This window comes from Oryza glaberrima, chromosome 10, assembly GCF_000147395.1.
Source record: "Oryza glaberrima chromosome 10, OglaRS2, whole genome shotgun sequence".
NCBI classification, from domain to species: domain Eukaryota; kingdom Viridiplantae; phylum Streptophyta; class Magnoliopsida; order Poales; family Poaceae; genus Oryza; species Oryza glaberrima.
Window position 1 is genome coordinate 9,179,459 of NC_068335.1, and position 15,240 is coordinate 9,194,698.

Here is a 15,240-nt window from a genome sequence, read left to right on the forward strand (position 1 = left end):
TGAGTTGGTAAAGATAGGTACATATGGAGGAGAGGTTGTTGGTTTGAATCTTCATCATGGAAAGAATTATATTTGACTTGAAAAAAATAGAAACTAGTGGTTATGTCTTACTATAATATATACACCTAAGGATGGCAGTAGTACTAGAAAAAAAATATTTTTTAATTTTTGCATAGCCCAAATTTTAAATTTGTATCTAAATCATTTGTGTTGGTTGTAGCTATAACCCGGCACTGATGACCTCACCCCCTCCCCCCTTCCCCCTCATCAGTGCTGAAAGTTTAGTGCTGATGAGGGGTTACGGTTCGGCACTGAAGCTATTTTATGTAGTAGTGTAATATTTTTCGTGAATGAAAAATCTTCACAGCGATGATTACTAATGGTTATTTCGGGATGAACAACATGCATAAATTAATGTTGGTTCAAGATATGGTCAAGGGATGTAGTTGAAGGTGCGGTCAGAAGGCATCTACAAATAGTACTTGTTTAGTTACACTAGCGTAGAGAGACCAATATAATATACAACGGAAGTCACAAAGACAGCTCGGGAGTCATCCACCAAGGACAAGGACAAGGAGAGGGAGGGTGTGGGTTCGCTCACCACCATTGTTGTGGTGGTTAGTGATGTCACCACCGGCATCGTCGAGTATTGACGACTGCAATTAATTAACTAGTTTCTACCGACATCGATAATAATTCATAGCGGAGGCAGCTGTGGTCAACCTCGGACACCAGCTCCGCTGGTCATGGAGATGTCGTTATTGTAAATCTTCATCAGTGGTGTTCATAAAAAATAATTGAGATGGATTCTAGTCCGTCGAATGGTTGTTCACCTATTTATTTGCATGTTGACTAGATGATTATAAAAAAATTTTAAAAAAGTTGATAAGAAATAGATTGATACGTAATATATCAATATATAAACATGCCAGTTCAAATTTAATTTCAAGATGTAGTAACAAAAATATTAAATTTAATTGTAAATATACATATACTAATTATAAAGTTTGATTTGTAATAATATTTTATTACAACGGGTAGAAGCCAAATTTAAACTTGTATGTTTATGAAGTGGTATATCTATTACTATTATAAAAATTGAAGATGTTTTCGCGGTCCGTCATTCGTGTTTGAGTCGGTTATAAAAATTGAAGATATTTCCGCAGTTCGTCATCCGTGATTGAGTCGGTTTTAATTTTATGTTTTGGTTTTAATCTATATCTCTTCTCTATCTCTACTATTATAAAAAATGAAGATGTTTTTGTTGGTATTTTGGTACATCATCCGTGTATGAGTTGGTTTTTAAGTTCATTTGCTTTTGGAAATACATATCCGTATTTGAGTCTGTTTTTAAGATCGTTCACTTTTGGTAATACATAAGGAATCATATAAGATTCTGTTTAAAAAAACCCGCATACTAACTTGAGACGATCGGACTCCTCCTAACTGTAGCACTTATGATTTTCTATATATATACATACATATATATATATATATATATGTATATGTATATATATATGTATATACATATACATATATATATACATATATATATATATACATATACATATATATATACATATATATATATATACACACACACGGTAGCGCTAGCCAGCGCTACACACAGGCGCTGCACGCCATGAAAGTACGTAACGCGAGACAGAGGGAGACTTCCCCCCTCCCCGCCGGGTGCAACCAACAGAATGCGGTGTTAAAAAATAACTTTCGTGTAAACGGTGGTGGGTTTGCGATGCCGTAAAAAGAGAGTATTTGAGTCGGTTTTTAAGATCGTGGTTGTCAGGGTCACGGGTTAGGGATACCCTTTACCCTTCGATATATGTCACATATCGATATGGCATGCCCGCGCATATACGGACATTCTCTGCATACACTAAGGAAATCCTTCACGGAGTTTGCAGAGAATAAGAGTCCTACTCGGACAGGACTGGGTCGTCAACGTATCGCGTAGGGTCCGATTTCTCCGAGTTCGACTTGGAAACCGCCTGACCTGCGATATAAAAAGGACCCCCTGGGAGGACCTAAGGCATCGAATCTCAGATCCAACACAATCACCACAGCCTACGAAGTCGGAGCCTGCAGGAGCCAAATCGTCGGGAGAGCTAGTCGAACCAACTCGATTACGATCTCGACGGTTTTCACTGAGTTCCATTGTTCCCTTTGTAACCTGTGATTTCCATCATATAATCCCATATCAACTGGATTAGGGCTATTACCTATTAAGGGGCCTGAACTAGTATAATCTTCGTTTTCTGTTTGCTTGATGTCGTACTACGTATATCCTTGTACCAACATACCCCAATACCCTCTATATCCGGTCTACGGGTATCACCCGTCAACAGTGACGTGCTAGGTAGGGGGACTTGGTACTCAAGGTTCTACTATTACGTCATCCAGCTCCATCGACAACAGCATCAACATCAACCTCAACCAGGGAATCCCTGCTTCAACAATGCTGATGTGGACTCAAGTCGGCGAAATCGTCTTCTCGGTTTACACCACGATGCCAATCTCAGCCGGTCTGATAATGACCAGAAACGAGAACGCAGTGGCTATAGCCCAAGACGATCCCATGTCGAAGGATCCTCCCGCCGAAGCGGAGAACGGAACATCGACTACATCCAAGCTCGAGAAGAATTCTACTGCGGCCAAACCTTGTCGTTCCGACAAGAACCACGAGCCGACGAGAATAACTTCCGAAGCGACAAGGTCCTGGTGTCCTATCCACAAAACCAGGAAACACACTTTGCAAGCTTGCTGGGTTTTTCTCAATGTCCACGCCGAAATTTGTGCCTGCAAAGAGCGTGGAATTCAGCGTATTTCTCCAACTCGTGATGTCTACTGTCCTATTCACAAGAAAAAGAATCACGACCTCTCAAGCTGCAAGGTCTTTCTCAGCGCCACAAAGACGTCATCTCCTAAGGTCCAGCAGTCAGGCGTACCCCTTAGAGATGAAGGCAAGGAACAAGAAACGCTGATCTCAGATCGATTCGTTGGCGAAATCAACATCGGTTCCCACGAACCATCAGTCCTGCATCTACTCGAGGACTATGGCTCGTCACCAACGAGTACGCCACGCAAGGTATTGGCTATCGACGGGACCAGCACGTCAGCACATGCTAATGCGGAAGCGCAAAATCAAGTGACTACACCGGCCCAGCACATCAGGACCATCAACGCAATACTGAGGGAAACCCCTTACGATCCCGTCCTAAACGATAACCTCGCACAGTGGACAGAACGACTACGGGAGTCAGTAACCAACCTCAGCAATGCGTTCGAAGAGGCCGCTGCTGCAGAACACCCGAAACAGCCACCAACTGACGGTGTCGATGGCGAAAATCCCGAACATCGGGAGTCACCCCATCAAGCTACCCCTCCACCTCATGGTACCAGTGATCTCCACGACTATCTCAATGGCCGCCGAGAGACACGACGCACACAAGACGACGGGAATCGCTCCTGACATCGCGTCTCTTCACGACATCACGAAGAACGAGAGGGCCGCTCGAACGAAGACCGAGACCGCGCTAATCGCCACAATCACCACGATCATGATAATCGCGAAAGGCGGATACAGGGCGATACCGGTCGAGGGCACTGCCATAATGACGAAAACGACAGAGATCGGCGCCGGGATAGCAACGGAGGGTGACGACAGGATTCTCGAAAACCCAACCGACGACCTCGTAATCCCACACCGGAACCAAGCGATCCATCGTCATCATCATCACCTTCTTCATCCTCATCGTCAGACAGACATCCACGAAGGACACACGATCGCCGACAACCCACCGCCCCTAGCGCGGGGTGTAGAGCCTTCGGTCGTTTTCTGCGTGATGTCCGATGGCCTGAGAGATTCCGACCCGGAGTAATAGGGAAGTACGATGGGAGTACTGACCCGGAAGAATTCCTTCAAGTATACTCCACAGTACTCTACGCTGCCGGAGCAGACGACAATGCGTTGGCAAATTATCTGCCAACCGCATTAAAAGGCTCTGCACGTTCATGGCTGATGCATCTCCCGCCCTACTCGATTTCTTCGTGGGCAGACCTGTGGCAGCAGTTCGTCGCCAACTTCCAAGGAACTTACAAGCGCCACGCGATAGAAGATGACCTACATGCGTTGACACAGAACTCGGGTGAATCCTTGAGGGAATATGTTCGGCGCTTCAACGAGTGCAGGAATACAATCCCCGAAATCACCGATGCTTCTGTAATTCGCGCCTTCAAGTCCGGTGTTCGAGATCGTTATACTACCCAGGAGTTGGCGACAAGACGTATCACAACTACTCGGAGATTATTCGAGATCGTTGAGCGATGCGCCCACGTAGACGATGCGCTGAGACGCAAGAACGACGAGCCGAAGACCAGGGGAGAAAAGAAACCAGTCACAGACGCACCCGAGTCAAGCAAGAAGAAAAATCGCAAGAGTAGGAAAAGGAAAGCTCAAGCGGAAGTTCTCGCAGCAGAATACGCGAACCCACCCAAGCGCCCAGACCCACAAGGTAGCGACGCAAAGAGAGCATGGTGCCCCATACACAAAACGGACAGACATTCTTTGGAAGATTGCCTTGTTTTCAAAAAGTCGCTCGAGAAGCACATGGCGTTGGAAAAAGGCAAGCGAGTACGAGTAATCGAGAAGGATGCGGAGGCGGCTGCTCAGGAATCGGACTCAGCATATCCAGACTCTGACCTCCACGTCCTGCACATTTTCAGAGGCTCCACAGCGTACTCCTCAAAGCGAGAATACAAGAAAGTGGAACGTGCAGTCTGTTCGACATGGCAGGGGGCTGCACCCAAGATGAAGTGGTCCGAACAGAAGATTGAATTTTCAGAAGAAGACCATCCCAAGACTGCCGTCATCCTAGGACGCTATCCGATCGTGGTCGAACCCACTATTCGGAACATCAAGGTCGCGCGGGTTCTCATCAACGGTGGCAGCTCAATCAACTTTCTCTTCGCCAGCACCTTGGACGCGATGGGAATCCCACGAAGCGAGTTGACACCCACCGATCAACCCTTCTATGGAATTACTCCCCAATCCTCGTCCAAACCATTGGGCAAAATTACGTTGCCTGTGACTTTCGGCCAAGCGAACAACTTCCGAACGGAGCAGATCACCTTTGATGTCGCTGAATTCGATACAGCGTATAACGCCATCATCGGGAGAACTGCACTTGCGAAGTTCATGGCCGCATCTCACTACGCGTATCAAGTACTCAAGATGCCGGGACCAAAAGGAACAATCACTATTCAAGGGAACGCCAAGCTAGCGGTGCAATGTGACAAGCGGAGCCTCGACATGGTCGAGCACATACCCAGCCCACCCGCTACAACTGAGCAACTCAAGAATGTGGCCAAGACAGACAAGACGCTGAAACCAGACGGTGCCATCAAGATTGTTCCACTCTCTAGTGCCAACCCCGACAAGACCGTCAAGATTGGGGCATCACTAAGCGAGAAATAGGAGTTCACGCTCATCACTTTCCTCCGCGACAATGCCGACGTGTTCGCTTGGCAGCCGTCCGACATGCCGGGGGTCCCCAGGGAGGTGATCGAGCACAAACTCTTGGTGCAACCCGATGCCAAGCCAGTAAAGCAAAGACTGCGACGATTTGCACCAGACCGAAAACAAGCCATACGAGAAGAGCTCGACAAACTTCTCAAAGCTGGCTTCATCAGGGAGGTACTTCATCCAGAGTGGCTAGCCAATCCAGTCATGGTGCGGAAGGCCAACGGAAAATGGAGAATGTGCATCAATTTCACCGACCTCAACAAGGCGTGTCCCAAGGATCACTTCCGTCTTCCTCGAATCGATCAGCTGGTGGACTCAACAGCCGGCTGTGAGCTGTTGAGCTTCCTCGACACTTACTCGGGCTACCACCAAATCAGCATGGCGAAAGAGGACGAAGAGAAGACAACATTCATCACGCCGTTTGGGGTATTTTGCTATGTTAAGATGCCATTCGGACTGATAACCGCAGGGAATACTTTCCAGCGCACGGTCCACGGAGCACTTAGCGACCAGCCCGGCAACAACGTCGAGGCATACGTCGATGACATCGTTGTCAAGACTAAGGCAAGCGACTCATTGATTGACGATCTACGGGAAACGTTCGACAACCTCCGACGATATCGCCTCATGCTCAATCCAGAGAAGTGCACGTTCGGAGTACCGTCGGGCAAGCTGCTCGGTTTCCTCGTCTCTGGCAGAGGAATAGAAGCAAATCCCGAGAAGATCAAAGCAATCGAGAACATGAAGTCGCCCACAAAACTCAGGGAAGTACAAAAGCTAACCGGATGCATGGCAGCACTAAGCAAGTTCGTCGCTAGGATGGGAGAACGAGGACAACCCTTCTTGATATACACGAAGGCATCTGTGGGTCACACGCCGCCAGTCGGACGTTGGTCGGGAAAGCTTTTCGACAAGGGTTTTTCTGGCCAACCGCCCTCAAAGATGCATGCGACATAGTCCAGCGGTGTGAAGCCTGTCAATTCCACAGCAAACACACAAAGCTACCCGCACAAGCGCTGTAGACTATCCCTCTCACTTGGCCGTTCTCGTGCTGGGGGCTAGATATACTCGGGCCATTCCCACGAGGACAGGGCAGCTACAGGTTCCTATTCGTGGCAATCGACAAATTCACTAAATGGATCGAAGCGATACACACGGGGGAAATTAAGGCCGACAACGCCATAAAATTCGTCAAAGGGATATTTTGCAGATACGGACTACCACATCGCATCATCACCGACAACTGCTCCCAATTCATCAGCGCCGATTTCCAGGATTACTGTAATGGACTGGGAGTCAAGATATGTTTCGCCTTGGTATCTCATCCTCAAAGCAACGGACAAGTCAAGAGGGCAAACGGCATAGTACTACAAGGTATCAAGACCCGTGTCTACGACAGGCTCATGTCACACGACAAGAAATGGGTCTAAGAACTCTCATCAGTACTATGGGCCGTACGCACCACACCGACAACGTCTAACAAGGAAACACTCTTCTTCCTCGTGTACGGCTCCGAGGCCATGCTCCCCAGCGAGCTACGACATCAAAGTACACGAGTACAGAGGTATTCCGACGAGGATCAGGAGGAGCTGAGAAACGACGATGTGAATCTACTCAAGGAACATCGCGAACGAGTTGCCGTCCGAGCAGCTGGTTACCAACAGGCCCTCCACCGTTACCACGAGAAGCGCATCCGAGCACGCATACTTTCGATCGGTGACTACGTCCTACGACGGGTTCAAAGCCAAGAAGGGCAAAACAAGCTCTCACCCAAATGGGAAGGACCTTACACGATCACACAAGTCTTGCGGCCAGGCGCATTCAAAATTGCAGACGGTGAAGCATCTAGGCCCCTAGTGTTAATTTTGGTAATTAATGACAAGCGCTAATTGTGGACTAACCGTTGTCTTTGAGCTATACATTTTAAGTTAGGTCCACGTCATATGTGCGCATGGATAATTATCGATGGATTAAAATTGACGGCGCAAAGCAAAGGCAAAGAAGACGGTAAAACTAGCGCTATAATTTAGAATTGATCGAGGTGTAGGGCGATCAAATTTGCTAGTTTATTTTTAGTTTCGCCGTACTATTGAGAGGGGTAATGACCTAGCAAAGAGATGATTTTAATTGCCACATTAGGTCATTGCATTTTCATTTGTGCTCTCTTTTTCATCACACACATTCACTTGCAAATTCACTGGGTTAGGCCTGACCAGGGGCGGTCAGACCGGCCACATAATGGCGGTCTGACCGGCGTGCCCTGGCCGGTATGACCGGCCCCAAGCAGGCGGTCTGACCGGCGCATAAGGACGGTCTGACCGGCGGCACTTTCCCGGTCAGACCGGCCCCCTGGAGGTCGAGATGATGCTGCTCGGGATGGCCGATACAGAGCCGACGGAGCCATAGTCGGTCAGACCGAGCTGATGGCGGTCTGACCGAGCCGAGGCCGGTCTGACCGGCCACCCCATGTCGGTCTGACCGGTCAGGCCGATGGGGCCCTCTGACAGCACTTCAACGGCTAGTTTTCTAGCCGTTGCAGAGTAGCACGGTCTGACCGGCCACATACCTTCGGTCAGACCGGCAGAGCACAAAGTCGGGGGATTTCGCCCCCAACGGCTAGTTTTGGTGGGTGGGAGTATAAATACTCCCCCACCAGCAGCAAGGGGGCTCTCTTGGCACTCAATTCAATTGCATACACCCCTTGCACCTCTCTCACACTCACTTGAGTTTTGTGTTCATCCATCTAGTGTGTTAGAGGGTTGTTTAGCCAAGAGTCAAGTGCATTTGCTTCCATTGTAGAGCTAGTGTGGCACTTGATCATCTCCACACTGGGTCGTTGCTTGTTACTCTTGGAGGTTGCCGCCTCCTAGACGGCTTGTGGAGGAGTTGCCCGGTGACCTCTCCGAGAAGATTGTGGAGGAGGCCCGGCGCCGGTTTGTGAGTGGTTTGGAGTTCACCACCTTCGGAGTGAAGGAAGAACTACCCCGAGTGATCGAGTCTTGGGTAGTCCTCTCCGTGGGCCGGCTCTCGCCTTGCCCACCCATTGACGAAGGGGGCGTGCGGTGGCTTCGTGGTTGAGCGGTGGAGTTAGGCTCGCCTCAACGGGGAGTAGGAAACCGGCGAGTTTCCGAACCTCGGTGAAAAATCTCTTGTCTCATTGTCTCATTTGATTGTCGCTTTTACATTTGTGCAATTTACATTTCTAGAGACATACTTGAGATCATATCACCCTAGGATTGCAAAACATTGACATAGGAGCATGATTTACTTTCCTAGAGATATAATTGAGCCACTATCACCCTAGGTTTGCAAAACATAACTTAGTTGCTTAGTTAGAGTTCACCCTCACCAAGCCTAGCAACTTAGGTTATATTTGATTAGGTGTTATTTAGTTTTAAATCGCCTATTCACCCCCCCTCTAGTCGACATCTCGATCCTACAAGTGGTATCAGAGCTTGGTCTCTCTTGATTGGGCTTCACCGCCTAGAGAGAAGATGTCGAACGAGGTGAACCATATAGGGAAGGCTCCCATGTTTAATGGCACAAACTACTCCACTTGGAAAATTAAAATGTCTACTCACCTCAAAGCTATGAGCTTCCATATTTGGAGTATTGTGGATGTAGGCTTTGCTATCACCGGCACACCCTTGACGGAGATTGATCACCGCAACCTCCAACTCAATGCCCAACCCATGAATGCCTTGTTCTACTCTTTGAGCCAAGAGGAGTTCGATAGAGTGAGCAACCTTGAGACCGCATATGAGATTTGGAACAAGTTGGCGGAGATCCATGAGGGTATAAGTGAGTACAAGGATGCCAAGCTTCATTTCCTCAAGATCCAATATGAGACATTCTCCATGTTGCCTCATGAGAGTGTGAATGACATGTATGGGAGGCTCAATGTCATTGTGAATGATCTCAAGGGGCTTGGGGCAAACTACACCGATCTTGAGGTTGCCCAAAAGATGCTTAGAGCCCTACCAGAGAAGTATGAGACCCTTGTCACCATGCTCATCAACTCCGACATGTCAAGAATAACACCCGCAAGCCTCTTGGGAAAGATCAACACCAATGACATGTACAAGTTGAAGAAGAAGGAGATGGAGGAAGCCTCACCCTCCAAGAAGTGCATTGCTCTCCAAGCCGAAGTTGAAGACAAGAGCAAGAGCAAGGTGAATGAAGTCAATGAGGACTTGGAGGAAGAGATGGTTCTTCTTGCTAGAAGGTTCAATGATCTCTTGGGAAGGAGAAAGGAGAGAGGAAGGGGCTCCAACTCCAATAGGAGAAGAAATAGAAGACCCAACAAGACTCTCTCCAACTTGAGGTGTTGTAAGTGTGGTGAGAAGGGACACTTTGCTTCCAAGTGCCCTTCCAAGGATGATGATGGTGACAAGTCATCCAAGAAGAAGAGTGGAGGCTACAAGCTCATGAAGAAGCTTAAGAAGGAAGGGAAGAAGATTGAGGCCTTCATCGGGGAATGGGACTCAAATGAGGAGAGCTCCGCCTCATACGGGTCCGAGGAAGAAGGTGGTGATGATGCAAGCTCCAAGAAGAAGAAGATGGCCGTTGTTGCCATCAAGGAGGCTCCATCACTCTTCGCTCCACTTTGTCTCATGGCAAAGGGCTCCTCTAAGGTAACATCTCTTAGTGACAGTGAAAGTGATGATGATTGTGATGATGTTTCCTATGATGAGCTTGTGAGTATGTTTGAGGAGCTCCATGCTTATAGTGAGAAGGAGATTGTCAAGTTCAAGGCCCTAAAGAAGGATCATGCTTCTTTGGAGGTCTTGTATGAGGAGCTAAAGACCTCTCATGAGAGACTCACCATTTCTCATGAGAAGCTTAAGGAAGCTCATGACAACCTCCTTTCCACTACTCAACATGGAGCTCACATTGATGTTGGCATATCTTGTGATTTGCTTGATGATAGTGCTACTTGCCATATTGCTCATGTTGCATCATCTAGCATTTCTACCTCTTGTGATGATCTTATGGATATGCCTAGCCCTAGCTCTAGCTCTAGCTCTTGTGTTTCTATTTGTGATGCCTCACTTGTTGTTGAGAACAATGAGCTTAAGGAGCAAGTGGCTAAGCTCAACAAGAGTTTGGAGAGATGCTTCAAGGGTAAGAACACTCTTGACAAGATTTTGAGTGAGCAACGGTGCATCCTTAACAAGGAGGGACCTGGATTCATTCCAAAGAAGGGTAAGAAACCTTCTCACCGTGCCACTCGTTTTGTCAAGAGCAATGGTAAGTATTGCTCCAAGTGTCGTGAGGTTGGGCATTTGGTGAGTGATTGCCCCGGTGGTAAGCCTCCTAAGACATGCATGTTTGATTCTCATTATATGCTTAGGAAGGCTCATGATGGTAGTATTGTTGCTAGATATGTGGGTTCCCCTATACTCGGTGGTAAAAAGAATGCCATTTGGGTGCCCAAAGCTTTGGTCTCTAACCTCCAAGGACCCAAACAAGTTTGGTGTCACGCCCTAAAAATCGTCTAATGTAAAAATACATTGTTTAAATCATTCTTTAGAAATTAAATTAAAAGCCTACAAGCCAAACTCTAATAATCTAGGAAAAATTTTCAACATAAAAAGGAGCTAGATAAAATTTTATTAAATACTTTGCTTGTTCCTCTATTTTCTAGAATTTTCTGGGAATTATTTGAGCAAGGGAAGTATTTTTAATAATTGGAACAATATTTCACAAAATATTTTAATTAAAAAGTTCAAAAAAAAAAAAACCCTTCCTTAAGTTGTTGGGCCGTTTTTGGCCCAACACTCCCTCTCTCCCGCGCGGCAAAGCCGGCCCAGCCCGCCACCACCGCCCCTCCCTCACGTGGAGGCCGACAGGTGGGGCCCACCTGTCGGTGGTGTCTCCTACCTCCGGCCGGCTGCAAGCCGAGCCCGAGCCGGCCGAGCCGCCGCCTTCCGCCTCTGATTCCGCCCCGATCTCTCCACCCCGAGTCCGGGTTTTTGAGGGGTTTTTATCCCCACATCTTCCTCTATCTTTCCCCTCAAGAATCGGAGCAAGAGGTTGAGTATTTTGCCCGAATTGAACTCGTTTTCGAGTTTATCTCCAAAACCGAGTTTTTGATTTCCCGAAGCGATTTCTTGCGGGAGGAGTCCGATCTCTTCAATCCAAGGCTATAAATAGGACCCCCTAGTCCTCCTCTTCCGTTTGCCCCCTCTCCCGTGGTCTCTCGTGCCTTGTAGCGCCGTCGCCACCCGCCTCAACCCGCCGTCGCCGCCGGTCATCCTCCATCCGCGCCGCGCCGCCGCCTCCGCCGTCGCCGTCGCTTGCCGTCGCTGCCGCTGGTTTCGCCAAGAGGTGGGGAAGCTCGGCCGCCTCCTCCCCTTCGCCGCCGGCCGCCGTAGCCTCGTCGCCGCCGGTCAACCCGAGCCGCCGCCGCCGCCTTCTCGACGCCGGCTAAGGTCGGTGGTCGTTCGGTGTGTTGGTAAGTACCGTTGCGTTCGTCTCGTCGTCCTCTACGTGTACATGTCCTCCAAATTCGCAGCCGACCACCCTAGCTCCGGCGAGGGTGCAAACCGAGCCGGCCACCATTGATGATGTCATCATGACATCATCATCTTTTCTTTTTCCCGTTTTTCTAATAGATTAAATCTTTGGAAAATCATAACTAAATAACCGTAGATCCGTTTCAGGTGGTTCAAGTTGCTAAATTTTTCTAAAATCAATATCTACATGTTAAAAATATCCACATGTACTGTTTATGCTTGTTTTTGTACTGTTTTGTTGATTTTTGTTTAATTGCTTTAGTTTCCGACGTTCCGGAGGAGAGCGTTTCCGTTGAGGAAGGGTCCGAAGCGTTTGTGGAAGCCCAAGGCAAGTCACACAGATCCCAAACAACCCTTTGAGCATGTTGAACCCATTTAAAGCTATTATTTTATTTCAACTTATGCATTATTTTCGAATGTCATCGGGTGGTGAACCTTTTCCCAATTAATTAATGGCCAAAGATGATCTTATTTTCCTATGGGTTATAATGTGATTAGCATGAACCTTATATATTGGATTGGTTCAGCTAAATGCTATATGTATGTTTGCTTAGCCATGCCTAGAAACATTAGCTAACTAAAGGGGTTAAATATAAATTATACTATACTGTGATTATTAATGATGGTTATAATAAATGGTAGCTCACGATGGTTAATCGTGTGATGTTAATTAATTGATAATTAAAACCTGGTTAAGGTGGGTTGTGAGCATATGGTTTTGATGGTTGTGCTCATGACAATTAAGGACCGGTTCGCGAGCTACTGTTGTGAAACATTTATCGTGCCAACCACAAGCCAGCGTGGGCAACGGCTTTATCTTTTGTGTAGCATGATTCATTATAGTGTGCCAGACTGTGAAGCGGCGAGAAGTCCGTGGGGGTCGCTGGGGAGTCCATTGCCTCTGGTTTTGAGGGGGAGATTATGATCCAGGAACGGTGCACTGTGGTGAGTTGTGTTGTGCAAGAGGTATTGTCACAGTTCCTTTCCGAGGTACCGTGGTGGTACTAAGGCGCATGGTAACATGTTGTGGGATTGTGTCTTGTGGGTACAGTGGTACACCTCTGATCAGAGTTTAATCTATTCGAATAGCCGTACCCGCGGTTATGGGTGAGTTGAGCAATGTTTTTCGTGATTAGTCTCATATTACACATTAAATGGTAACGGTGATAGTTAATGTAACTCCTAGTTTGGAATGGTATATTCCTAGTTTGGAGGTTTAATTTGTTCAACTGGGGTTGGTTGTTCAAATGAGGTTGGGCCTATGCAACACGGGTGTGTTGTATGGTGTTTATTTAATATTGATTAATTATACAACTGTTTCACTATTCTCTTAAATATTTATTAAATGCTGTTATGCAAATGAGCTATATTATGCCATCCTTTGTTATCCTGTGCACTTGCATATTTGCTGTGTGGCTTGTTGAGTATGTCATATGCTCATTCTTGCAATATTCAATCATCAGAAGAGGAGTATTTTAGCGAAGGTGATGATCTGGAGGATTGAGCTTGTTCTGGTTAAGATGCCTGTGGAGTGGAGTCGCCATAGCTGTTCCGTAGTTTGTTATAGTTTTTTTTTTTTTTTTCCGCTGCATAGAATGTTATTCTTTGAGAGGAACTATCTACCTCTGTGATAATTTATTATTTGCGAATATTAAATAGTTATTTATTTGTACTCTATTATCAATTTGTTATTGTGTGCCTCGGTTGATTCCTGGACGAGGGTTTAACACACATGTAAGCGTTTGGAATTTTGGATAGAAATTCCGGGCGTGACATTTGGGTACCTAAAAGAGCTTGATCTTCTTTTGTAGGTGAACTACCGCACCGGTGGGAGCCATTGGGTGCTTGATAGTGGATGCACTCAACACATGACCAGTGATAGGGCTATGTTCACCACATTTGAAGTAGGAGGGAATGAACAAGAGAAAGTGACATTTGGAGACAATAGCAAAGGAAAGGTAATTGGGTTAGGTAAAATTGCTATCTCCAATGATTTGTCAATTGATAATGTCTCTCTTGTTAAATCTCTAAATTTCAATTTGCTTTCGGTTGCTCAAATTTGTGATCTTGGCTTGTCATGTGCTTTCTTCCCGCAAGAAGTTATTGTTTCTAGCCTTCTTGACAAGTCTTGTGTGTTCAAAGGTTTTAGATATGGAAATCTTTATTTGGTTGATTTCAATTCTAGTGAAGCAAATTTGAAAACTTGTTTAGTTGCAAAAACTTCTTCGGGTTGGCTTTGGCATAGAAGGCTAGCCCATGTTGGCATGAATCAATTGAGCAAACTTTCAAAACGTGATCTAGTTGTGGGCTTGAAAGATGTGAAGTTTGAGAAAGATAAGCTTTGTAGTGCTTGTCAAGCCGGCAAACAAGTTGCATGTTCTCATCCTACTAAGAGTATCATGTCCACATCTAGACCATTGGAGCTCTTGCATATGGATTTGTTTGGCCCAACAACCTATAAGAGCATTGGTGGTAATAGTCATTGTCTTGTGATTGTTGATGATTATTCTTGCTATACTTGGGTGTTCTTTTTGCATGATAAGTCTATTGTTGCCGAGATTTCAAAAAGTTTGCAAAAAGGGCCCAAAATGAATTTAGTTGCACTCTTGTGAAAATTAGAAGTGACAATGGTTCCGAGTTTAAGAATACCAATATCGAGGACTATTGTGATGATCTTGGTATCAAACACGAACTTTCCGCTACCTACTCACCTCAACAAAATGGTGTAGTGGAAAGGAAAAATCGTACGTTGATTGAGATGGCAAGGACTATGCTAGATGAATATGGTGTTTCCGATTCCTTTTGGGCGGAAGCCATAAACACCGCTTGCCATGCAACCAATAGGCTTTATTTGCATCGTCTCTTGAAAAAGACTTCCTATGAGCTATTAGTTGGGAGGAAGCCAAATGTTGCCTATTTTCGAGTTTTTGGTTGCAAGTGTTATATTTACCGAAAGGGTGTTAGACTAACCAAATTTGAAAGTCGGTGTGATGAAGGGTTTCTTCTAGGTTATGCCTCAAATAGCAAGGCATACTGGGTCTACAACAAGAACAAAGGTATTGTAGAAGAAACCGCCGATGTTCAATTTGATGAGACTAATGGCTCCCAAGAGGGGCACGAGAATTTGGATGATGTAGGTGATGAAGGCTTGATGAGAGCTATGAAGAACATGTCTATTGGAGA